This window comes from Suncus etruscus, chromosome 5, assembly GCF_024139225.1.
Source record: "Suncus etruscus isolate mSunEtr1 chromosome 5, mSunEtr1.pri.cur, whole genome shotgun sequence".
Classification (NCBI taxonomy): domain Eukaryota; kingdom Metazoa; phylum Chordata; class Mammalia; order Eulipotyphla; family Soricidae; genus Suncus; species Suncus etruscus.
In genome coordinates, this window is record NC_064852.1 from 11217604 (window position 1) to 11242826 (window position 25223).

The 25223-nt window shown below is 42.4% G+C and overlaps 1 protein-coding gene and 1 non-coding gene across 4 annotated transcripts in view; both read left to right on the plus strand.

Annotated features, from left to right (window-relative positions):
- The window catches only part of RABGAP1 (RAB GTPase activating protein 1), a 175560-nt gene that overhangs the window by 25064 nt on the left and 125273 nt on the right, over positions 1–25223 (plus strand). The window lies entirely within an intron of this gene.
- LOC126009725 (U6 spliceosomal RNA) lies at positions 4477–4583 on the plus strand. Its single transcript, XR_007495940.1, has one exon. It is a non-coding gene; the product is annotated as a U6 spliceosomal RNA (small nuclear RNA).

The following is a 25223-nucleotide window of genomic DNA, read 5'->3' on the forward strand; positions in this document are numbered from 1 at the left end:
TATTTTGAGGTTACACTTAGTGGTGTTTAGGTGGTGCTCTGGGGACCATATATAGTGCCAGGGATTGACCCAGGATAGACTCATAAAAGGTAATATCTTAACTCCTGTACTAACTAGAAAGACAGTGACTTGACATAACTGCTTTGTTCCCAGTATGAATGTGGCTAACTACAGATCTGAGCCCTGAGAGGAACAATCGTAGCAAAATTAGGAAACATTATGGAGTTAGGGAAGTAGGAGCCACTAAAATAAGTCACTAAATTAGCAAGTATCAAAAAATTACATGCCCCAGGAAATGGAGCTGATGCAAATAGTGCTATAGATCATTGTTTATAAACCAGTGACTCGATAGGTTTCCCTGTGGGTTCCCACTATGTTCCATGTGGGATGACAGGTGAAAACAGTGTAAATGGGGTGCCACAGCAAGAGAAGAGAAAGCCAGACAAGTAGGAAAGACTGGCCAAAGGAAACAAGGTTAGAAAGGGGCTAGTGTTGGAAAAAGATTAAAATATACTGATGGTATTTAAAATATCTAGTTTCCACCAAAAAAATTGATTTTTTTTTAACAAAGAAAACATTAATGCTACCTATACTTAAAATTGATCAGCAGTGGGTTGTGCTTATAAGAATGGCATTTTGGGGGGCCAGAGAGATGGTACAATGGGTAGGGTACTTTTCTTGGCGTGAGGCCAACCCAAGTTTAATCTCCAGCAGCCCATATGGTCCCCTGACCACCCTCAGAAGTAACCCAGGTATGTACTACCTGGTCTGGTACAATCCCCCCCCCCAAATAATTGGCATTTTGGATTTAATAAATATTATTTATATATTCAAGTAAAATATACTTTAAACATAAAGGGAAATTATGATTATGTAAATCAAAAGGAGATTATCATTAAGGAGATAGGAATTGCCAAAAAAATGTATTCCTAGAGTGGAAAAATAATAATTAAAAAGAAAATGTCTTTTTTTTTTTTTTTTTTTTGTGGTTTTTGGGTCACACCCGGCAGTGCTCAGGGGTTATTCCTGGCTCCATGCTCAGAAATTGCTCCTGGCAGGCACGGGGGACCATATGGGACTCCGGGGTTCGAACTGATGACCTCCTGTATGAAAGGCAAACGCCTTACCTCCATGCTATCTCTCCGGCCCCTAAAAAGAAAATTTCACCTAGAGTAGTAAGTAGCCCAAAAGTAAATTTCAGTCGACAAAAAAATATATATGGAAGGTGATGTTACTGAAATGTCATTTTCAACCATGCTATCCTGAAAGAACATTGATTTAGACCACTGTTTGTAAATATAACCAATACTGCCTCTGCCCCCAGATGTTGGCATGATCCTAGAGGCTTACTTTAGATTTAATTGATGAATTGATGTAATTGTTTCCTTAGAAGCTATATTTCTAGAGGAGCACCAAGTGATTTTTTTCTGAAAAGAAGGCCAAACTAATTTGAGGACCTCTGACTTAGGGAAATAGTTATTGAGAATGTCCCATATTTGGGGATAAATTTGAACTTCCAACTGCTGAAGCTTACAGATTCCATTCAAATTTCTTTCCTTTTTTTCTTTTTGTTGTTTTGGGCCACACCTGACACTGTGCAGGGGTTACTCCTGGCTCTGCGCTCAGAAGTTACTCCAGGCTCGGGGTTCCATGTGAGATGCCAGGGATCAAACCCTGGTCGGCAGCGTGCAAGGCAATTGCCCTACTCACTGTGCTCCTAAGTACTGCCTGGGAGAGAAAAACATTTTCTCAACTGAGCCAGAAAGTTGTAAGCAGAGCTTATAGGAAATACTGAAAGTTCTTCAATCTGAAGTAAAAGACACTAATTAGTGAAATAATCGAAAATATTTGAAACAGTCATATATCATCAAGTGTAGAATGTATTCATGCTGTAATACTGGAGTCCCCAAACTGACTCGCAGGCCACATGTAGTTCTCTGAGGATATTTATCAACCCACCAGGCCACTGCTGCCTGTTCTGCTTAGCAGCCAACTCATCCCGGGCCCCCAGTGCACAAGTGTGGGATGTGCTCCACACTCTCGGACAAGTGTGGGATGTACACCACACTCTCCAACTCCTCTCCTTTTCTCTGTCTCTCAACTCCTCCTCTCAGTCTCAGGCAGAGGTCCTCAAGCCACCAAAAGCAAGCCCATAGTTTCCACTGAAATACTGGTAAGTTTGTTCATTTAACTTTACTTATTCCTCATTTTAAACATTGTGTTTGGCCGCATTTTGTTTTTTTTACTTCACGATAATACATGTGCAGTATGCATAGGAATTTGTTCATAGTCTTTTTTAAACTACAGTCTGGCCCTCCCACATTTTGAGGAACAGTTAACTGGCCCCTTGTTTAAAAAGTTTGAGGACCTCTGCTGTAATGTAACATTGTGTTCATTGCTTTAGTAAAAGTCAAAGACAAAGTTGTTGGTAACAGCACCAACAGGTGCAGAGTATTGAAGGGAGTATATTGTAGGATGACACACACAAGTTGATAGCACACCGTGATCTACTTTGCTAGAAGCCACAGGTATCTGCGCCCAAAGTATGTTTTCAAACCAGTTTGATAATAATTTTGCTGTTTGGTTCCCTGAGGATTTTCCCAATGGACTTCACAGATCCAATGGACTACGAAGCTGTCCTGAAGTCACTATGGTTTTTTTTGTTTGTTTTGGGGGCCACACCTGGTGGACTTGGGGGTTACTCTTGGCTCTGTTCTCAGAAATCGCCCCAGCAGGCTCGGGAGATCATGTGAGATACGAGGGATCAAACCTGAGTCCATTCCGATCGGCAGCATGAAAGGGAGACACCCTATCACAGTGCTATCACTCCAGCCCTGTTTTGTAGTTTAAACTGAATTGAAGACTAAGCCGAAGTTTAGTCTCTGAAGTTGAAAACCCAGGTAGTGGTTGCATTTCAGAGAGCAGTCAGTTTATATAGCTCAGAAGAAAAAAGTCTGACAAATGTGGGGATCTTCCAGTTCAGGGACTTACTTCGAATTCTAGACTACTACAAAATTGTACATGCCAAGACTGCTTTCACGATTTGTATTTAACTTCTTCCTATGTCTCCTATTGTGTCTAATATTTAAGAGGCAAAAATCCTATATACCAATGAAATAATATGGGCTGAATCCATATGGCTTTGAATTGCTTATTGCTGAACTGCGGAAATCAGGCCTTCAATTTCCAAACCTGTCCACTTGCTAATGGTTATGACAGTAGAGCTGTGTCTTTGGAACTCCTTTTCAGTCTGTTGCACATAACTTGAGGTTTTTCTAATTTAATGAAGGGGAAAAATTTGCATGAGTTGATTAAACTTGATCTACAGGCTTTGTCAGAGACACTTGTTACAGAACAGGATGTAGTTAATTACAGAAGAACTTTGGATAAAGACTTTGGAGCTTACAGTGGTAATGGTGATGATTGATGGGGAAGTCTTAAAAATCAAAATCACAGAGCCTGTTGAACCTGATAAAGAGCCAGCCTTTCTTGTCTAGATGTATTACGAGATGTGTAAGGATACAAGAATATAAACTGATGGCAGCAATCTCAATCTCTCTATATATATTTTTTGGTTTTTGGGCCACACCCGGTGGTGCTCAGGGGTTACTCCTGGCTGTCTGCTCAGAAATAGCTCCTGGCAGGCACGGGGACCATATGGGACACTGGGATTCGAACCAACCACCTTTGGTCCTGGATCGGCTGCTTGCAATGCAAATGCCGCTGTGCTATCTCTCCGGGCCCAGCAATCTATATTTTTAACAGAAAGATTCAGGTGCAATGTTACGGTTTTGGAATCAGTCCAGATTGCCTGAGAATTTTTGGAACCAGTTCAGGGATCTGGAGAGATAGTACAGGGGTTAAAGTTTGCCTTGGATGCAATAATCCAGATTAGATCCTTGTCACCTCATGGTTCTGGGAGCATGACCGGGAACAAGAGCAACAGCGAATCCCCATCTGGTTTAGCACCAAAACCTCAGTCCCTCTAGCACCTCCTTCCGTAAAATGTATATATTATAACATGTTTTATGTAAGTCTCAAGTAAAGGGAAAAAAAAAACACAGGATTGGAATGATAGCACAGTAGATAGGGCATTTGATAGTAGGTAGGACATTTGCCTTGCACATGGCCTGTTTTGATCCTCAGCATTCTATTTGGTTCCTTGAGCCCACCAGGAGTGATTCCTCTTGTGTACAGAGCCAAGAGTAACCCTGAGCACCTTTGGGTGTGGCCATAAAACAAAATAAGAAAGCAAACAAAAATATTTAAACTAGATACTGAAAAGATGGAAGGGGAAATCAAAGCTTACTACTGTGGAAAAATCATCTATTCACCAGGGAAATTAGTGAAAGAGGGAGATGAGAACAAGGGAACTACAAAACAGTGGAAAACAATAATACAACATAAGTAAGTCCTTTTCTGTTAACCATTAATCACAAATAGATTACATGGTTCAATCATCATATCGATTGACTAGTGAAAAAAACAGGAGCACATATACTAAAGTTGGAAGGATACAGAGAAAATTAGCATGGCCCCTGTGTAAGGATGATACGCATATTCATGAAGCATTCCGTATTTTAAAAACAAAAACAAAACAACAACAACAACAAAAAAACAGGACTATAGGGGCTGGAGTGAAAGTACAGCTGGTAAAGCATTTTTTTTTTTTTTGCACTCAATCACTTAATCCAGGTTTCAGTCCCCATCACCATGTATGGTTCCTTGAGCCACCACCAAGGGTGGTGATAGCTGAGCTGAGTGCAGAGCCAGACCTGATTACTGCTGGATGTGGCACAAAAGCTTTGGATGAGGGGACCAGTAGTATCCTATACAAGAGAGACTCTGTTTCAGTTTTAAGCATACACAGATGTGAATAATCAGAAAAGTTATTTCATGCAAGTGACTACCAAAAAAACAGGCAGAACTAAATTTAAAAGATACAGAAGACTTTAAAAAACTAGGTTATTGTGTCTTAGATGGTTAGCATACCGAGAATATGAAGTTTAAATAGAGATTGAATCCACATGGTAGCATTTACTAAGATACTTGGAGATAAGCAGACTTCATTAGTAATAGGAGACTTCTAACTACCATTTATCTCAATGCACACATCAGTCGCATAATCACTTAGGAAATACTGACTTTGAACTACTTTGGTGAGGTTTTGTTTGCATTTTAAGCCATACCCAGTGGAATTTAAGAACTCATCCAGCGGGCCCAGAGAGATAGCACAGCGGTGTTTGCCTTGCAAGCAGCCAATTTAGGACCGAAGGTGGTTGGTTCGAATTCCGGTGTCCCATATGGTCCTCCGTGACTGCCAGGAGCTACTTCTGAGCAGACAGCCAGGAGTAATCCCTGAGCACCACCAGGTGTGGCCCAAAAACAAAAACAAAAACAAAAACAAAAAAAAGAACTCATCCAGCAGTTTCAGACTATCATTTGGTATCAGGGATTGAATTTGGCATTCCTACCTGCAAAAACTGTCCCACCCTTTGAGCCATCTCTTTGTTTCTGATTTTTTTTTTTTTTTTTTTTTTGGTTTTTGGTTTTTGGGCCACACCCGGCGTTGCTCAGGGGTGACTCCTGGCTGTCTGCTCAGAAATAGCTCCTGGCAGGCACGGGGGACCATATGGGACACCAGGATTCGAACCAGCCACCTTTGGTCCTGGATTGGCTGCTTGCAAGGCAAACACCGCTGTGCTATCTCTCCGGGCCCTGTTTCTGAATTTTAACTATACTTTGGACTAAATAGAACTAACAGCCCTTTCCAGAACATTCCATTCAACTGTAACAAAACACTTATTTCTCAAAACACGCATGGTACATTCTCCAGGACGGGGTTGCATTTTAGATGTAACTTATTTATTATTTTGGTTTTTGGGTCACACCCAGCAGCGCTCAGGGGTTCCTCCTTGGCTCTACACTCAGAAATAGCTCCTGGCAGTCTCAGGGGGACCCTATGGTATGCTGTGATTCGAACCACTGTCCTTCTGCATGCAAGGCAAATGCTTTACCTCCATGCTATCTCTCTGGCCCCAGGTGTAAATTCTTAAGCACTATATGAGTTTGTATTTAGCTTTTAAGAAACAACTTTAGGGCCCGGAGAGATAGCGCAGCAGTGTTTGCCTTGCAAGCAGCCAATCCAGGACCAAAGGTGGTTGGTTCGAATCCCGGTGTCCCATATGGTCCCCGTGCCTGCCAGGAGCTATTTCTGAGCAGACAGCCAGGAGTAGCCCCTGAGCACCGCCGGGTGTGGCCCAAAAACCAAAAAAAAAAAAAAAGAAACAACTTTAGAAATAACAGAATAGAACAACTCTTAAGAAATATAAGGCGGGGGGCCGGCGAGGTGGTGCTAGAGGTAAGGTGTCTGCCTTGCAAGTGCTAGTCAAGGAAAGGACCATGGTTCGATTCTCTGGAGTCCCATATGGGCCTTCCCCCCCCCCATGCCAGGGGCAATTTCTGAGCTAGCCAGTAGTAACCCCTGAGCATCAAATGGGTGTGGTCTGAAAAAAGGAGGGGGGCCAGAGATAGCACAGCCATAGGTTGTTGTTTGCCTTACACGCAGCTGATCCAGGACTGACAGTGGTTCAAATCCTGGTATCCCGAATGGTCCGCCCTGCGCACCAACTCAAATGCACAAAGCTTCCAGTCCTCTTCTGCCTTCTGCTGGAGGGGGTGGTGCTTCAGTTCAGTCCACAAGTTGCTGCTGAGCAGAAGAGGTAGGTGGCTGAACTGAACTGGATGCCACTGAACTAGTTAGCCCACAGTATTCAATGGCACATTTAATTAAGTGAAAAACCCATTTATGACAGTAAAGTCATGTAAATAAATGTTTATAAATCCTGAATCCTTACAATCAGAAGTTTTGGAGTTTAAGGATTCAGGATTTTCAACCATTTATTTACAATGCTTTACTGTCTCAAATAGTTTATCACTTTATTAAAGTTGCCATTAAATACTATGGATTAATGTCATATGTTAATGATACACAGTATATCAAACAATCATGTATTTTAAATGTAATCATGTGTTTATTTACTTGTTTACTTATTTACTGATTCTGAAATTATTGTCATTGTTTTGGGTATATATTTTTACTTTTGAAATTGATCAGTGGCTGCTGTATTTTCCACCTCGGCTTATACTCCAGTCACTGAGTTTTCCCATTTTTTTGGGGGGGGGGTAAATTGGGGGGGGGTGTCGGCTTATACTCGAGTGTATACAGTAAATAACAAAAACATTTAAGGTTCACAAAGAGGTGAAGATTGAACATAACTAGGCATACACACACAAAATCCTGCCTTACCCAAACCAGAGTTTCCTTTTCCAGAGACTTCTCTGAACAAAAACATTAGAACATTTCTGCAGATGTACATAATTTGAAAACAAATTGCTAAATACCCTTATACCTAGCAGAACTAAATTGTTCTCTTTTTTTTTTTTTTTTTTGGTTTTTGGGCCACACCCTGTGACGCTCAGGGGTTACTCCTGGCTATGCGCTCAGAAGTTGCTCCTGGCTTCTTGGGGGACCATATGGGACGCCGGGGGATCGAACCGCGGTCCGTCCTAGGCTAGCGCAGGCAAGGCAGGCACCTTACCTCCAGCGCCACCGCCCGGCCCCTGTTCTCTTTCTGAGTTCTGTGTGTATGGCTATACTGCATTAGAAAAATAATTCACAATACTACCTTCTGAAATGGATTGCAGTTCCTAAGAAAATAGCCTTAATTTTTTCTCACCGCAGACAGAAAATATTATATTTGAGAGATACATGTATTAGCTAACTGACTGTGGTTATCAGTTTTGCAATGATGCAGAGAGAAGTGGTCATTCTGGAGAAGGACTGGGTGCTGAAAGGAAGTAAAGTGATACGCATGATACAGTGTTGTAAACCACAGAATCTAAAAAAGAAGAAGAGGGGCCGGAGTGGTGGCACAGGCGATAGGGTGTTTGCTTGTATACTCAAACCTAGGATGTACCACGGTTTGATCCGCCAGGGTCCCATATGGTTCCCCCAAGCCAGGAACGATTTCTGAGCGCATAACCAGGAATAACCCCTGATCATCACGGGTGTGGCCCAAAAACCAAAAAGAAGAAGAAAATACCTGCCATAGAAGCAAGGAGTCAGTAGGAAAACTGGATATATGGTGCAGAAAGGTGGACACTATGAAGGAAATGAGTATTTAAAACCCAGTCATAAACAATTTTGTAAATCACAATGATTCAATAAATTAAAATAGCAATGTCAGGGCCAAAGCAGTGGCACAGGTTATAAGAAGTCTGCCTTGTGTGCTAGCCTAGGACGGACCGCGGTTCAATCTCCTGGTGTCCCGTGTGGTCCCCTCAAGCCAGAAGCGATTTCTGAGCACATAGCCAGGAGTAACCCCTGAGCATCACTGGGTGTGGCTGAAAAACAGAACTAAATAAGTAAATAAATAAAATAGCAATGTCATTTTCGCGGTAGCATTACGATTATAAAATTAAATAAGTTTTGTGTGAATTTAATATTTCAATACATCTCTGCAGTGTATCAATCCGCAGAATTTTGAAATGGGAAATGAAAAGTTAATTTATTTATTTATTTATTTTGGTTTTTGGGCCACACCCGGCAGTGCTCAGGGGTTACTCCTGGCTGTCTGCTCAGAAATAGCTCCTGGCAGGCACGGGGGACCATATGGGACACCGGGATTCGAACCAACCACCTTTGGTCCTGGATTGGCTGCTTGCAAGGCAAACGCTGCTGTGCTATCTCTCCGGGCCCGAAAAGTTAATTTATTAAAGTTGTTAAATCTATGAGATCATCATTATAAGAACATAATTATGCTTTTGTAACCATATTTTCTTGGCCACTAGATATTTTTAAGTTATACTGGTTTTATTTATTTGTTATTAAGACACCATGTTTTACACCAGTCCCACCAGCATGCCCTTCCCTCTACTATTGTCCCTGGTTCCCTCCCAACCCCCAACTCTCTCCTTGGCAGACATATAACATATTTTATATTGCTTGCTCCAACTAAAAGGATTGATAAATGGAATTATTAAAAAGATAGATCAATATATTAAATAAATTGATTAAATAAATCAATATATCAATAGATTAAAAAGATAGATCAAAAAGATAGATCATTACACTGGAGCCATGGTGCAGGCAATAGGTTATTTGATTGCAAGCACTAACCTAGGATGGACTGAGGTTTGATCTCCCGACATCCACATGTTCCCCCAAGTCGGGCGATTTCTGAGTGCATAGACAGGAGTAACCCCGAGTGTCACCAGGTGTGACCCAAAAAATAAACTAAAGGCTGGAGAGAGAGCATGGAAGTAAGGCATTTATTTGCCTTGCATGCAAAAGGAGGGTGGTTTGAATCCCAGCATCCCATATGGTCCCCCAGGCCTGCCAGGAGTGATTCCTGAGTTGAGCCAGGAGGAACCCTTGAGCACTGCTGGGTATGACCTAACTCCCCCCCCCCCAAATTAAAATACAAAGAAAGATAGAAAATAGATCAATGAAAGTTAGTTTGTATTCATCACTGTTCTTTTTTTTTTTTTTCTTGGAGGGGGGCCATACCTGGTGGTGTTCAGGGGTTACTCCTGGCTGTCTGCTCAGAAATAGCTCCTGGCAGGCACGGGGGACCATATGGGACACTGGGATTCGAACCAACCACCTTTGGTCCTGGATCGGCTGTTTGCAAGGCAAATGCCGCTGTGCTATCTCTCCGGGCCCTCATCACTGTTTTTAACCTTATAAATAAATTCAAGTTCTTTATTGAAATAAAGGACTATTTTTATGTACATAAATAAATTTTCAACCCTGACACCTAAACCTTAATTTATTTTGTACTTGAAATTTTTTGAGCCACACCCAGCAATGCTCGGGTTACTCTTGACTCTGCACTCAGAAATCGCTCCTGGCAGCTCGGGGGACCAGATGGGGCCGGGGAGGGGAGGGAATCGAATAGTGGTCAGTCCTAGGTTAGCAACGCATGCAAGACAAATGCCTTACCCCTGCGCCACTGCTCTGATTCCTGTACTTGAAATTTATTGTGATAATTTTTTTTAACTGTCACATAAATAAAAATTTATTTTATTTTTTGGTTTTTGGTTTTTGGGTCACACCTGGGTTACTCCTGGCTCTACACTCAGAAATGATTCCTGGGCCGGGCGGTGGCGCTAAAGGTAAGGTGCCTGCCTGCCTTGCCTGCGCTAGCCTTGGACGGACTGCGGTTCGATCCCCCGGTGTCCCATATGGTCCCCCAAGCCAGGAGCAACTTCTGATCACATAGCCAGGAGTAACCCCTGAGCGTTACCGGGGTGTGGCCCAAAAACCAAAAAAAAAAAAAAAAAAAAGAAATGATTCCTGGCAGGCTCAGGGGGACCATATGGGATGACGGGATTTGAACCACCATCCTTCTGAATGCAAGGCAAACACCCTCCATGCTATCTCTCCGGCCCCCAAAACTTTATTTTAAAATATTGTGTATTTTGCAGTGGTTTTAGCAAAAACACTTAAAATTTTTGTTTGTTATTCTTTTACATAAATGTCCTATAAATCTTTTGCTGAATAATTGGTTCACAATTTGTTAGTTCCCATAAGCACTGAGTGTAAGTAATGTCCAATTCAGGAAATAGAATGCCCTAGAAAACTTAAATTTGTCCCAACAAAATTTAAGCTGAATTTGGAAAATAACAATATTTAAATTCATAACTATTTCTAAGAAAATAGAACAAATCAGAAGCAGAAAGAAAGTGAAAGCTAGAACTTTATATGTGAGTTGACATTGTGGCTACCCTAGGGGAATTTACACCTGAGTTTAGTTTCTTCATTACCAGTGCTGTGTTTTTGATTGCCAAATTCTATAAGAGCTAAAGTTTTGGAACTCACAGGAAAAGGTGTTGGAATTGAGATTTCCTTGTACTGCCCCCATAGTTTTTTACATCGAACAAAAGGATAAATTATTTTCTTGCTTGTAAGTGTAGGTTGAAAATAGGCTCACAAATCTTAGTCCCGATGCTGCTTTTTCATCTCAGGATTCTTCACACTAGGTTAGTTTTAAAGCAGGCGTGAAGGCTCAAAAACTTCTTTCAAAGCTGAATCTTAGAGATATGATATCATTTTCACATTCTTGTCATCAAAGGAAGTCACAAACTAGTCCAGATAAATATATTTAGGGAAATCAACTCTTCCGCTTGACAGAGACACTATACAGAGTTTAATGGACTTCTGTTGTTGGTTTTGGATTTGGGGCACCTCAGTGTGAATTTGGGAACACCTCACCCCACAGGTGCTCACAGACTACTCACAGCTCTGTGCTTTGGGTGAGGCGGTTCTTCCCACTTATTCTCCTAATCACTGGCATGCAAGACCAGCACCCTGACTGATGTACTGTATGTTCCTCGCCCTGTCTCTTTTTAATTTAACACTTCTCTTGAAAAATTCTACTCATTTTATTTAAAAAAAGAATTATAAGGACCAGAGCAATAGTACAGCCAATAGGCCATTTGCCTTGCACTTGACTAATCCAGGTTTAAACCCTGGCATCCTGTATAGTTCCCTGAGCATGCCAGGTGTTTTATCTGAAGACAGAACCAGGAACCCCTATGCAACACTAGGTGTGGCCCAAAAAACAAAATATAAAAGATGCTGCTTCCTGTTGTCTCAGTAATGACCAATTTGCATCCATTTCGCTTCACTGATTGCTTTTAGTTTGGAGTGCTGAGAATTGAACCCAGGGCCTCACACAATCAGTGCAAGTGCTATACTCAGAGGTGACATCCCTAACCCCTTTTCATTAAAAAAAAAAAAAGTTATTTTAATTAATTTAGTTTGGTTTGGGGGCCACATGTGTCAAAGGATTATTCCTTTTGGGGGGATACGCCAAGTGAAGCTCAGGGGTTACTCCTGGCTATGTGCTCAGAAATCACTCCTGGCTTGAGGGACCGTATGGGACCCCAGGGATCAAACCGAGGTCTGTCCTGGGTCAGTCATGTACAAGGCAAATGCCATATCATTTCGCCACCTCTCTGGCCCCTCAGGGATTATTCCTGACTATAATCAGGAATCCCTCCTAATGGGTTCGGGAAACCACATGGGATGCTGGGTATCAGATCTTTTTTTTAAACTTTATTGATTGACTAATTAATTGATTGATTGGTTGTTGGGTCGCACCCAGCAGAGCTCAGGGCCTACTCCTGGCTCTGCACTCAGAAATTGCCTCTGGTAGACTGGGGGACCATATGGGTCCTGGGAATCGAACCTGGTCCCTCCTGGGTTGGCCACACTCTCTGGACCCAGACCTGTTCTTTTTTTGGTATAAAACTAATGTCCCTGGGCTTAGAGATGGTGCTTTACTAGCCAAGTGGGGATGGGGCAGTGAAGATTCTGCGGGGGGCACTTGCCCACTTGTGTCCATGACACACAAGTTAAGTGGCTTGTGTCAGGAGCTCTGGTGCTGAGAGTGCAGCTGTGAGGTGCCCAGGCTCCACTCAAAGGATGTGTTCATGATCATAGGTGCTGCCCTGCACAACCAGCCTAGCAGGCCCGTAGCTGGGTGCCCCTTTCATGGTGCTCCAGGGGCCAGAACCACAGCTCGGCAGCATCACATTGAGCAATGTCTGGAACTCCCCATAGTGTCCAGAGGTATACCCATCTGAATGACCTGAATGAAGAGCACGTGCTGGAATTATACCCTGTATTATCTCTCCAGCTGTGTATACTTTTTATTTTATTTTTTGTTGTTGTTGTTGTTGTTTTTGTTTGGGGACCACACCTGGCTGTGCTCAGGGCTTATCTCTGTCTTTGTTCTCAGGAATCATTGAGCTTATGGGATTCCAGGGATCAAATCTGAATAGCAACATACAAGGCAAATAGCTACTATATTGCTGTTCAGACTCCTGTATTTTCATTGTTTGGTTTGGTTTGAAGTTTTTTTTTTGTTTGTTTTGTTTGGTTGGTTTTTGGGCCATACCAGGCAGTGCTCAGATTACTCCTGGCTCTGTGCTCAGAAATCACTCCAGGCAGGCTCCGGGACTATATGAAATGCCAGTAATTGAACCTGGGTCTTTCCTGGGTCATCTATGTGTAAGGCAAACGCCCTATTGCTGTGCTATCACTCCATCCCCTGGTTTTGGTTTTTGTATCACACCTAGCAATGGTTGGGTTACTCCTGGCTAAGCTCTTAAGAAATCATTCCTGGCAGTATTCCATCCAGGGTGCCAGGGATCAAACTCAGATCTTCTGTGCAAGGCAAGAGTCTTATCCACTGTTCTGAATCTCTTGCCCCCGTTTGTTTTTTGGATGTTTTTAATCTCCTCTTCCCAGAGACACTGGCACAAAAGATCTCATATGAGGGATATAAAGAAACATGAGATGGAATAACAAATGCCCAAAAACAACCAAAACAACAAGAAGTGGTCTTCAGGAGGAAGCATGCCTCTCGGGGATAGAAGGGGGACAGGATGGGAAGGGAGTCCAAAGTGTTATGCAGGAAACCCTACTGGCAGTGCCAAAATTATTTTTAAAAGTGCCTCTCATACTGGAGCAGTAGCACAGTGGGTGCGTGGCCAACCCTGGTTTGATGCCTGGCATCCCATGTGGTCCCATGAACCTCCAGGAGTGATTCCTGAGGACAGAGCCAGGGGTAACCTGAATGCCACTGCATGTGGCCCAAAAACAAGCAAAAAACTGTCCGGACTGGCTGGTGGGGGTAGGGGAACAGGGTGTTAGTGAAGAGATTGGTATGGAAACATATTCCTAAAAAATCAATTATGACCCACTTTGCTACTTTGTTCACAATAATACAATTTAGAAAATGTAAGCCCTTTCCTCCCATTCCCTCTGTGCATAATGATTTGAGGACCAAGAATTTTTCATTTGATTGTGGTGATGTTCACACATTCAGCTGAGGGTGGTCCTCTGAAATGACAGTGTTCACTCTGGCATGTTCTCCAGTGTTTACGCAGTGGCAGTGCTCACGTGTGCTGGCTGGGAGAGTGCACTCCTGGCACTGCTGGCAATAACAGGGATTATAAGCAGTGGAACTGCCAGGTACAAATAGTAGAGCTGTCCAGATTATGCTTTGCACATTAGGCAGCCTGAGGGGTCAGATTCTCAGCTTCACTCTAATTTTCCTTTTTGAGGAGGGAAGGTACATCAGTGAAGTTCAGGGGTTCCTATTGGCTCTGCTCTTAGGGATTACTCCTGGCAGTATTCAGGGGACCATATGGTATGCAGGGATGAAACCCAGCCTCAGTCTTGCTAGGCAGGCACCCTAAGTGCTGCTGTACTATCTCCCAGCTCTTACATACTTATTTTTAAATTACTTTCAAACTGAGCAGAATTATTTTTGCTTATTCTAATTGTTATGAAACAAAACAAGTTGGAATTGTAGATGATCCAGAAATATGACTTGAAAAATTTGGGCCCGGAGAGATAGCACAGCGGCCTTTGCCTTGCAAGCAGCCGACCCAGGAGCAAAGGTGGTTGGTTCGAATCCCGGTGTCCCATATGGTCCCCCTGTGCCTGCCAGGAGCTATTTCTGAGCAGACAGCCAGGAGTAACCCCTGAGCAAAGCCGGGTGTGTCCCAAAAACCAAAAAAAAAAAAAAAAAAAAAAAAATTTTTTTTTATTATCTATACGTTTCTCCAACACAAACACATTTCCCAAGCATGTTTTCTTGAATAAGTAAAATTTCCACTGGAAAATATCTACAGGTTTTTTTTGTGTGTGGGGAACTGGAAAATCTTTAAAAAAAAAAAAGTTGGGGCCTACTTGGTATTGTTGCAGTGAAGGAAACAGGCTATAAACTTAGAATCAGAAAATTAAGACCAGGAAATGACATTGCCTTTAGGAATATTTTGTTCTTAGCTCCCTAAATGCAGTTTGGTCTCAAGGAAATAGACACGTAGCCAGTTCTACCATGCGTGCTATTGCCTTTATATGATATATTTGGAAAGGACAGATGTTATTTTAGTATTCCCTCAATTGCATATTAATAGTGTTGGCTTAGATTTTCAAAACAAGTTGTTTGGTATTTGAACTCCAATTCAAGTAGAGATGCATCCTAGTTTCTATCGAAATTCATAATTGGGGGCCAAAGAGCACAGCTGGTAGGCCATTTGCTTTGCACAGGGCCAACCTGCAACCTGGTGTTGATTCCCAGCATCCCAATATGTCCTGAGCACGGCCTGGAGTGATTCCTGAGTACAGAGCCAGGAGCATCCCCCGCACACTGCCGAGTGTGGTCCAAAAAAGAAAAGAAAAAAGAAATAATGTAACTGAAGACCAGGAATTGGGTGATGGGGGCAGTAAAAGACCTCAACCCATATCCAAAGAGTGATACTTGGGCTGGAGGTTAGTGCAGCAGGTGGAGTGCTTACTTGCATGCAGCCAACTGTTGGATTTAATCCCTAGCACCCCCTATGGTTCTCCAAGCATTGCCAGTAGTGATCCCTGAGCACAAAATCAGGAATAAGCCCTGAGTACCTCTGGGTGTGGCTCAAAAACAAACAAACAAATCATATTAGATAAATACTTATAAATTGGCACTTACTACGATGTCAAGAATGAAGTCATTCCTGGGGCCAGAGTGATAGTTCAGCAAGTAGGGCACTTGCCTTGCCCACCCCTGTTGATCTCCAGAATCCCATATGGTTTTTGAGCATTGCCAGGTGTGACAAGGAAAAAACATCCAAAGCCAAATAAGAATAAAGTAATAGCTTGTGAAAATCACGGTAGCTTCTGAAATATAAACGAGTGTCCCTAGGTCATATTATTGATCTCATAACAGTTTTAGATGAATTTGCTCCGTATAGAGTACAGATTGTCATTGTGTTCTATATCAGTTCAGGCTGATATTGAACAGTTTTCCAATGGCTGCTGGTGCAGAACTAGTTGCAGCAGGCTCCACTGCATACGAGTGCGAATCCTGCCTAGGATTTGTCAGATGCCTGCTCTTGTTGCAGTTTTTCACTACCACCTTGCTTTGGCCTTTCCCTACCATGCAGTCTCTGTCCTTGCAAACTTGTGCCTGTGTTCACAGAAGCAACTTGATTACTTTATATTTGCTAGATTTTTTTCCCCATCTTTCAATTCAGGATTGTTTCCTAAAAGTCTCTCCAAGTCTTTTAATTGGATAGTTCATGGAGATTACAGTTTTATGTGTAACTAAGATACTATTTATATCTGTTTAATTTTTCTGTTTCATATATTTGTGATAGATTCAGGTTTTTTGTTGGGCTATAATTTTAGTGCATTGTTTGTGTTTTTGTGTTTTGCAGTATTCTATTTAATCCTGGCCAAGAATCATAACATAAAACAAGAGGTTCTCAAACTTTACCTACCACCCCCTTTTCAGAAAAAAAAAATCACTTAGCACCCCCTTGACATCTACCATCTCTCAGTGAACAAACAGACCCCCCTGCCTGCAGGGCACCATGTGGGATGTTGGGAATCAAGCCCGGGTCCCCTCTGGGGTAGACAGTGTGCAAAGCAAATGCCCTACTGCTGTGCTATCACTCTGGCCGTGTTTTGTTTTGTTTCTGAAGGACACAGATTAATGCTTGGAGGGCTATGCACAGTGGGTAGGGCATTTGATTTGCATGCAGCTGACTGGGTTCAATAACATCCCATACGGTCTCCCAAGCACTGCCAGAAGTAATTTCTGAGCACAGAGCCAGGAGTAACCCTGAGCACCATCAGATCTGACCCAAAAACAAAAACAAAAACAAAAAAAATCTGAAGATAGGGGCCAGAGAGATAGCATGGAAGTAAAGCGTTTGCCTTGCATGCAGAAGGACGGTGGTTCAAATCCCAGCGTCCCATATGGTCCCCTGAGCCTGTCAGGAATGATTTCTGAGTGTAGAGCCAAGAGAAATCCCTGAATGCTTTGGGGTGTGACCCAAAAACAAAATTTCTCCTCTGAGTCAGAGGGCCACTAAAGTAGATATTCTCCACGATAGTGCTACAATTAAACATATATTATTAATATAATAATAGTTCTCCTTAAGAGAGGGATGGTAGGAGCAGGAGAAATAGTACAATGGATAGGGCATTTGCCTCAAATGCTGCCAACACAGATTCAATCCCTGACACCGGGTAATGATCCCACCGAGCACTACCACGAGGAATTTCTGAACACAGAACCAGGAGTTCACCCCTGAGTATCAGCAGACTTGGCCCAAAACAAAACAGCAAGGGATGGTTCAGCTCTGTAGAAATTAAGGATAGAGGTTAAGATCTAAGTGGGGAGGGGTGGTGGTAATGATTTATGCTTGGTCTTAAGGAGGAGGAGGAAAGATCTTACCAGAACAGGCATAGAAAGCATAGCTATTAGAAAATTTAGGATGGGTTCTGGGAAAGGTGCATCATTTGCTGTGACTAATAGGAGAAAGAAAAGTAGGGTAGGTAGAATTGTAAAAACTAATAGAATGGAAGTTACGATTTTGGTCTTTAGAATTGAGGAGCCATGGAACATTCTCACAAATAAGTCAGTGCTATGCTTAGAACTAATTAACCTCACAAGTATAGATTGAATGGAGGTGATGGAAGGATAGAGGATTGAGAACTTAAGGAAATTCCTACCTTTCTAAGAGGCATCTGTGTAAAATGGAAGAGGCTACCTATGGCATTTGCTAAGCAGAGGTGGGAAAAATACCCCATTGACTAATGCTTACGAGGGTTTGGTGTTGTAATGTGGAAATTAGAGGAGTTAAGGGTAATTGAGATCTTTCATTTGGTTCTAGGTGGCTAGCAGTAGAATTCATTCACATAAAAATTTTTATACAGTGTTGCATTAAATAATTAACGATGGTGCTGGATGGCGGTGGATTTCTCTCCGTGCCATCCCAGTCCACGTGGCTCTGCAACCTTCATGCAGTCGGGGAGTCCCAGGCCCAGGTGAAATCACTCACTCACAGTCAGGCGTCAGGAAGCAACAACTTTATTCAAGCCCTAGCCACCACGTGTGTGTGGCCTATTTCCTAACCTTTCAAGCACAGCCATTCTTAGCTAGCCTTGCATCTTATCTTCTGTTAGCCATCTTCCCTTTGGGTTCCATGCTGGTCAAAGACCAGAACACAGAAACCCAGAAGCCAGAGCGCACAGCAGCGCAGAAAGGGCAAAGAGCCAAAAAGCCCGAATTCCCTTGGTCCAAGCCTTATCTAACATTTCCCAGACCCCTCCCAGGAATGGGAGGGTCTTGCAGGTAAGGTTACACCTACTATCCGGTTCCCAAGACCCCTCCCAGAAATGGGTGGGTCTCAGGGTTTAAAATAGGTACACCCACAATACAGAAGAATCAGCTTAAGCACAAAAATTTTGCAGTATTTAGCTAAAAGTCTCATACCTTACTGGTTTATTAATTTAATTAAAGGTATTGTGACCAATGTGAGTTACAAGTCTTTCACAGTTATATTTAAGGTACACTCGTTCTTAGTTTTTTATAACTGCAGACTGACAGTTGAAAATCATGGCAATAGACAGTTGAGAAAAAAGTATATTGTAGAGAGTAACCTTTAATGTGAGGTTTTTATGTCCAAAGCAGAATCCTGGAGGAATTGACAGACATTTAAAAAAAAAAAAAGAATACTTATGTTCTCAATCTCCATCTTTTGTATAAACCACAGTTCTTTGTATTCCATAAATAGACTTGATATTTTTAGAGTTTTTGTGGGTTTTGTTTTGGGTCCATACCCAGCTGTACTCAGGGCTTATTTATTCCTGGCGGGACTCAAGGATCCCAGGCATTGAAACCTGGTTGGCTACTTGCAAAGTAACCCTGTACTATTTCTCTGGCCCCTAGAACAGTTTAAGAGTAGTGGCAAAGTTAAGAGTGGCAAACATTGTGCATATAATCTATGTTCCCACATAAATGCATAGTTTCCCCTATTACAGTGGGATTGACTGTCAGCGGGCGCAGTCCTTATTTGTTTCACCCTGGAATGGACGGGTCAGCAGTAGGGGCATCGCACAAGCAATAAAGGGATTCATGGGAGAAAGAGTGAAGGGCCACGGGGTTGAGAAGCCTCTTGGATCCAACAGCCAGCCTGCTTCCCCTGTTCCTCCCTGCTGCTTTTATTGGCTAAAGTAAACAGAACAAAGTAATTCAATTCACCTGAGGGGTGGGAATGACCAATTTAAAGGTTCTTATGTTAATTAACCTATGTAGGTCCCTAATCTAGCCTGGGTGGGTTTTTACAATTCAAAAAGGCTATGTGTGGAGGAAAGGGAAAGTAGGGAGTGATCTAAGAATCAGCTACAGTTGTCTACGTAATACCATTACTCTGTTTTAAGTTTGTTAAAATTACATTTGCACACAGTAAATGCAACATTGCTACTTGAACAGTTTCATGAGCTAATTTTTTTTTTTGAGGGGGAGGAGGGCACTCAATCACTCCTGGTAGACTGGGGACAATATGGAATGCTAGGGGATTGAACCCTAGTTGTACACATACAAAGCCAGCACGTTACCTACTGTACTATCTCTCTGTCCTCAGTTTCATGAGCTCTGATGAACTTTTTCATAAAAGTGAACATAGACTCTTACATAACCAGACCTACAATAAAAATATTTTTATTTAAAAAATTTTTTCCCATCTTATTCCTTTTCCCTCTTCTAGCCTCTGGCAAGCAATGACCTGGCTTCTGTACCTCTCTACTTTTGTCTTTCCTAGATTTTTTTAAATGCCATATAAATGGAATCCTTACCTACAATGCCTGGCTTTTTTTTTTTCCTCCTACTATTTTGTTTGTTGGTTTTGGGGCCACACCTGGATGTACTGAGGTCACGCCTGGCTCTGTGCTCAGAAATTACTCGTGGTGGTGCTCAGAAAACTATATGGGAATCAAACTCAGGTGGCTGCTTGCAGGACAAACACCCTACCCAATTGTACTACTGCTATGGCCCTTGGTTTGGTTTTTAGACCACACCCAGCAGGGCTCAGCTGCTACTCTTGGCTGGTGCATGTTTTAGCCCATTGAACTTTCTCTCATGGCAATGATTAGGGCTTCCTCTTGGCTCAGTCCTGCAGGCTCAGGACTGGTGCTGGGGATAGAACCTAGGTCAGACAAATGCAAGGCAGATGTCTTACCCTCTATACGACCTTTCAGACCCCCAATTTGGCCTTTGAGGTATCTTGAGGCATGCCAGTTTAGTTACATCTTCCTATTAAGTCATGATAATTGCATTTCTTTCATGTGCTTATTTGCCATGTAGATAACTTCTTTATTGAAATGTTCTTTTTTTTAAAAGGGCATTTTACTTATTGCTTTTTAAGAGTTCGCTATAACTTCAGATCTAAATTCCTCCTCAAATAAAATTTGTTAATATTTTCTCCAAGTATATGACTTGTCTTTTCACAAAGTCCATTTTACCATATTTTATGCATATTCCCATGCTAGCACACCTGACCTCCTCCTGGGAACGTGTGAATATTGCAGATGATCCTGTTCACCTCAGACTTCAAGTGCTAGAATTCAGTTAGATGCCAGCAGTTTGTGTTTCAGTTTGTTCTCTAGGTGGTTCTGATGATTGCCAAAAAAGTTTAAGAACCTCAGAAGTCATTCTTTTTTTTGTTGTTTTTTTTTTTTGTTTTGTTTTTTTGTTTTGGTTTTTGGGCCACACCCGGCGATGCTCCTGGTTATCTGCTTAGAAATAGCTCCTGGCAGGTACAGGGGATCATATGGAATGCCAACGGGAATCGAACCAACCACCGGAGGTTCTGGATCAGCTGCTTGCAAGGCAAACACCACTGTGCTATCTCTCCGGCCCTGGAAGTCATTCTTTAACATTCCCAGATTAAAAAGTCATGGGTAGGAACATGTGTTACCTGGGTCCATGGTGCCCGAGCACATGTCACCGCATCTCCCCTCTAGAGATGGAAACGTTCATGCTTTCATGCTGGGTTGTGTACTGGGGCCTTCCCGACCTTTGGAAAAGCCCAAGCTTTCTTTAGAGTGCATTATTCATTACACTCTCTTATCTTATCTCTTATCTCCCCTGCCTCAATACCTCCAAATAAAACTCTTTTTTTACTTGAAAAAAAAAAGTCACGTGTATACTGCATGTGTTGCATGTGACTAAACATTGAACTGAATGAAGGCTCATAAATGATATAGTCATTGTTGAACATGTGCTTTGCACTCTGGAGCCCCAGATTCTATAATGCTATGCCCCACTCTGCATGATACATTGTCTCCTCTATCTCTACTCCTAACCTAACACCACCAGGAATAGCAAAAAAAAGAAAAAAAAATGGGAGGGAGAGTTTGGACCACTGGTACTCTGGGGATATTCTTGGCTTTGTACTCAGGAATGACTTCTGGTCTTGGATGATCATATGTGATTCTGGAAGTCAAATTGGTGTTGGTGGCAGCATGCAAAGCAAGTGCCTTAACACCTGTAACCTCTGTCTCCAAAATTTTTTGAGGTGGACTGTCAACATAAGTGCACTTGTCAAGGTCTTGAATATTCTAGTAATACAGAGATGAGGTAACTACATAAAAATCATTAAGTCAGCACTGTAAGCATGTGGCCCTACTTATAATAAGTAATTTAAAAACAAACGTGCATTGTTAAGGAAATGGGGTGGGGGACTTTGTAATAAAATTATCGAGGTGGCAGACTTGGAGTATGAGGGGATAGATGGAATATGGATGCACTGAGGGAGGAAGTTGACACTGGTGGTGGATTGCTGTTGAAATAATATATTTCTAAAACTCAGCTATTAATAAGTAACTTGCGGTTCTCTAATTAAATTTAATATATTTTTAAGTGGGGTGGAGAGAGGGATGTCATTGATTGGTCATTGGTGCAAGAATGCTGACACTGGTGGTGGGTTTGAAGTTAGAACATTGATGGCCTTAAACTGTTATAGTTTTGTAAGTCAGAATGTGTAAACTTAACATTTTTGACTATGTTTTTTTGGTCTAATTACCTAAAGCTTATGTTTAAATTATTATTTTTAGCATTTAAAAATTGACATTTTGAGGACTGGAGCAATAGCACAGCAGGCAGTTTATTTTGCATGCTGCCAACTGAGGTTTGATCCTGGCATCTGATATGGTCCACAGAGCCCTCTAGGAGTCTGCTTAGCTTATAAGCACAGAGCCAGGAGGAACCCCAAGCACTGCCGGGTATTGCTTAAAAAGAAAACAAAACACAATAAAAATTTGACATTTTGTGTGCACATTACTTTGATCTTTAAGAATAAAGAGGAGGGGCCGGGCGGTGGCGCTGGAGGTAAGGTGCCTGCCTTGCCTGCGCTAGCCTAGGACGGACCGCGGTTCGATCCCCCGGCGTCCCATATGGTCCCCCAAGAAGCCAGGAGCAACTTCTGAGCGCATAGCCAGGAGTAACCCCTGAGCGTCACAGGGTGTGGCCCAAAAACCAAAAAAAAAAAAAAAAAAAAAAAAAAAAAAAAAAGAATAAAGAGGAATCAGAGAGATAGCACAACGGTAGGGCGTTTACCTTGCACGCAGCTGACCCAGGACCAATGTTGGTTTGAATCCGGCATCCCATGTGGTCCCTCGAGCCTGCCAGGAGCGATTTCTGAGTGCAGAACCAGGAGTAGTCCCTGAGCACCACCAGATGTGACACAAAAACAAAAGATAAAGAATAAAAGAAATTGAGTAACTGACCTGTTAGAATTTTATTAGGAAAATGACAGCAAGAGGGACTGGGGCACTAGTACAGCAGGGAGGACATTTGCCTTTCACATGGCCCACCCACGTTCTATCTGGCATCCAATATGTTCCCTTGAGTCCACCAGATGTAATTCATGAAAGCAGAGCCAGGAGTAACCCCTGAGCATCCCTGGGTGTGACTAGCTACCTCCCCCCCAACAAAAATCTTCAGTACAGCAAGAAATAGTTGATGGTTCTTCTCTTTTTTTGTGTCACACCGGGCATTGCTCAGGGGTTACTCCAGGCTCTGCTCAGAAATCGCCCCTGGCAGGCATGTGGAACCATGTGGGAAGCCGAGAATCGAACCACCATCTCCTGGGTTGGCAATGTGCAAGGCAAACGCCCTACTGCTGTGCTATCTCTCCAGCCCAGTTGATGGTTCTTAATAAATTTTTTTAATGTAAAACTATTTTATTGGGGCCAGAGAGATAGCATGGAGGTAGGGTGTTTGCCTTTCATGCATAAGGACAGTGGTTCAAATCCCGGCATCCCATATGGTCCCCTGTGCCTGCCAGGGGCGATTTCTGAACATAGAGCCAGGAGTAATCCCTGAGCGCTGCTGGGTGTGACCCAAAAACCAAAAAAACAAAAAACTTATTTTATTTGGGAAATAATGCGATGAAAAAAGATGCTTAAGAGAGAACTCAGGCTCCTCAGAAGTGGAAAGCAAAACCCAAACAATTCTGTTAATAGGAATTTATAGAAAAGGGTACGATGAGCTTAAATTGTTGTAAAAAGGTGATTGAAGGGCCAGTGGGCAGGTAGGTCCAAGTTTGATTCCTCAAAATGCCATATGGTCCGAAGACTTGCCAGTAGTGACACCCGAGTGCAGAGTCAGAAGTAAGCCCTGAGCACCACTGGGTGCAGCCTCAAAACAAGAACAAACAAATAGATGATTGAAGGACTCAAGATATTGTGGGAGATCAGGTTTGATACCCCCATACTTGGCTACTCCAGTATTGCTGCGTGTGGTCCTGGTACCCCCTTAGTGGTAGAAACTGGCACTGCATCTTCAGGCCCTAGCCCTAAATGACTGACACCCATTATTTTAGAATCAATTGTGGTGGTCTCCCAGTTACGTGAGCACCATTTAGGAGCCGTCCCCCAATAAAGACGATTGATCTGGGTTCCTTGGTAGATCAGAACTTCTGTTGAGAAGACATTCTCTTTGTTGTCTCATTCATCTTTACTTTTTGTCATTTTATGTGTTCAGAAATCTCCTAAATCAGCCCTCCTTTCTCCCTCACAACATCCTTTGCCTAAATTAATTCTCTTGCTGATTTTTCTTGCATTTTTTGAATAAGCATTTAGTGAAAATACTGGATTATATCATTTGTAGTTTTCCTTCATGTTCAGTAGCCTTTACTTGATAGCGCACTTTTTTCCTTCCTTATTGATCAACTTATAATAAACTATCATCGCCAGAAATGTACGTGACATTAATAAAATAGAGTACAGTGTAGAGAGAGAGTACAGCAGGTAGGACACTTGCCTTGCATGCGGGCCTATCAGGGTTTAAACCCCAACAATCAATATGGTCCCGTGAGCCCTTTCAGGTGTGATCCTTAAGTGCAAAGTCTAGGAGTAAACCTGAGGAAAGCTGGGTATGACCCAAAAACCTAAAATAAAATAGAGCCTTCTTACCCCATTCTTTCCCCCTGATCATTTTATTCCTCTAACTCCCCTACTTTGTTTGTAGATTTTGGGCCATCTTAGACAGTGCTCAGGGGTAATTCAGGAATCACTCTTGGCGATGCTTGGGGAGCCATATGGGATGCAGAGATAAAATCCAAGTTAGCGTGTACAGGGCAAGTGCCTTTCGCACTGTATTATGCTTCGGCAAGAAGGATCTTGTGCAGGGAACCAAACCCAGGCCTCCAGCTGTTACTCTATTCCACAATTCCCTTGCTTTATTCATTTCAAAGACTCTTTGGAAAAATGAATTATGGAAGAAATAATTTAGTCAAGTAAATGTAAAAATGTATTACTAAATTTGTGTTAATAACATGGAACCAGAATAAGAGAATTGGGGGGTGGGGAAGAGTAGTAGAATAGTCGGTAAGGAGCTTGCCTTGCATGCAGCTGACCAGAGTTTGATTTTTTTTCCAGGCAATTTATTTATTAATTGATTGGTTTGGGGGCCACACCTGGCGATGCTCCAGTTACTCCTGGATCTGTGCTCCTGGCAGGCTTGGGGGACCTGTAGGATGCCAGAAATCTAACTGGGTTCATCCTGGGTCAACTGCATGCAAGGCAAATGCTTTACCGTTGTGCTATCTCTCTGGCCCGCCAGAGTTTGATTTCTTAGACTCTGTTTGCCCTCCCCCTCCCAGCCCTTTGAGGCACGATCTCTCAGTGCTGAGCCAGGAGTTAAGTAAGCTCTGAGCATTGCCAGGTGTTTTCCCAGACAAACAAAAGTCAATAAAAGAATCTGCTGGAGGTACTTCTCTTAAAGATCTTCATTTCTCACCAAATAAGTGTTTTCACTGTTTCACACATGTTTCACACCATGGAGAACTTTTAGTAACTTTGACAGAACTGA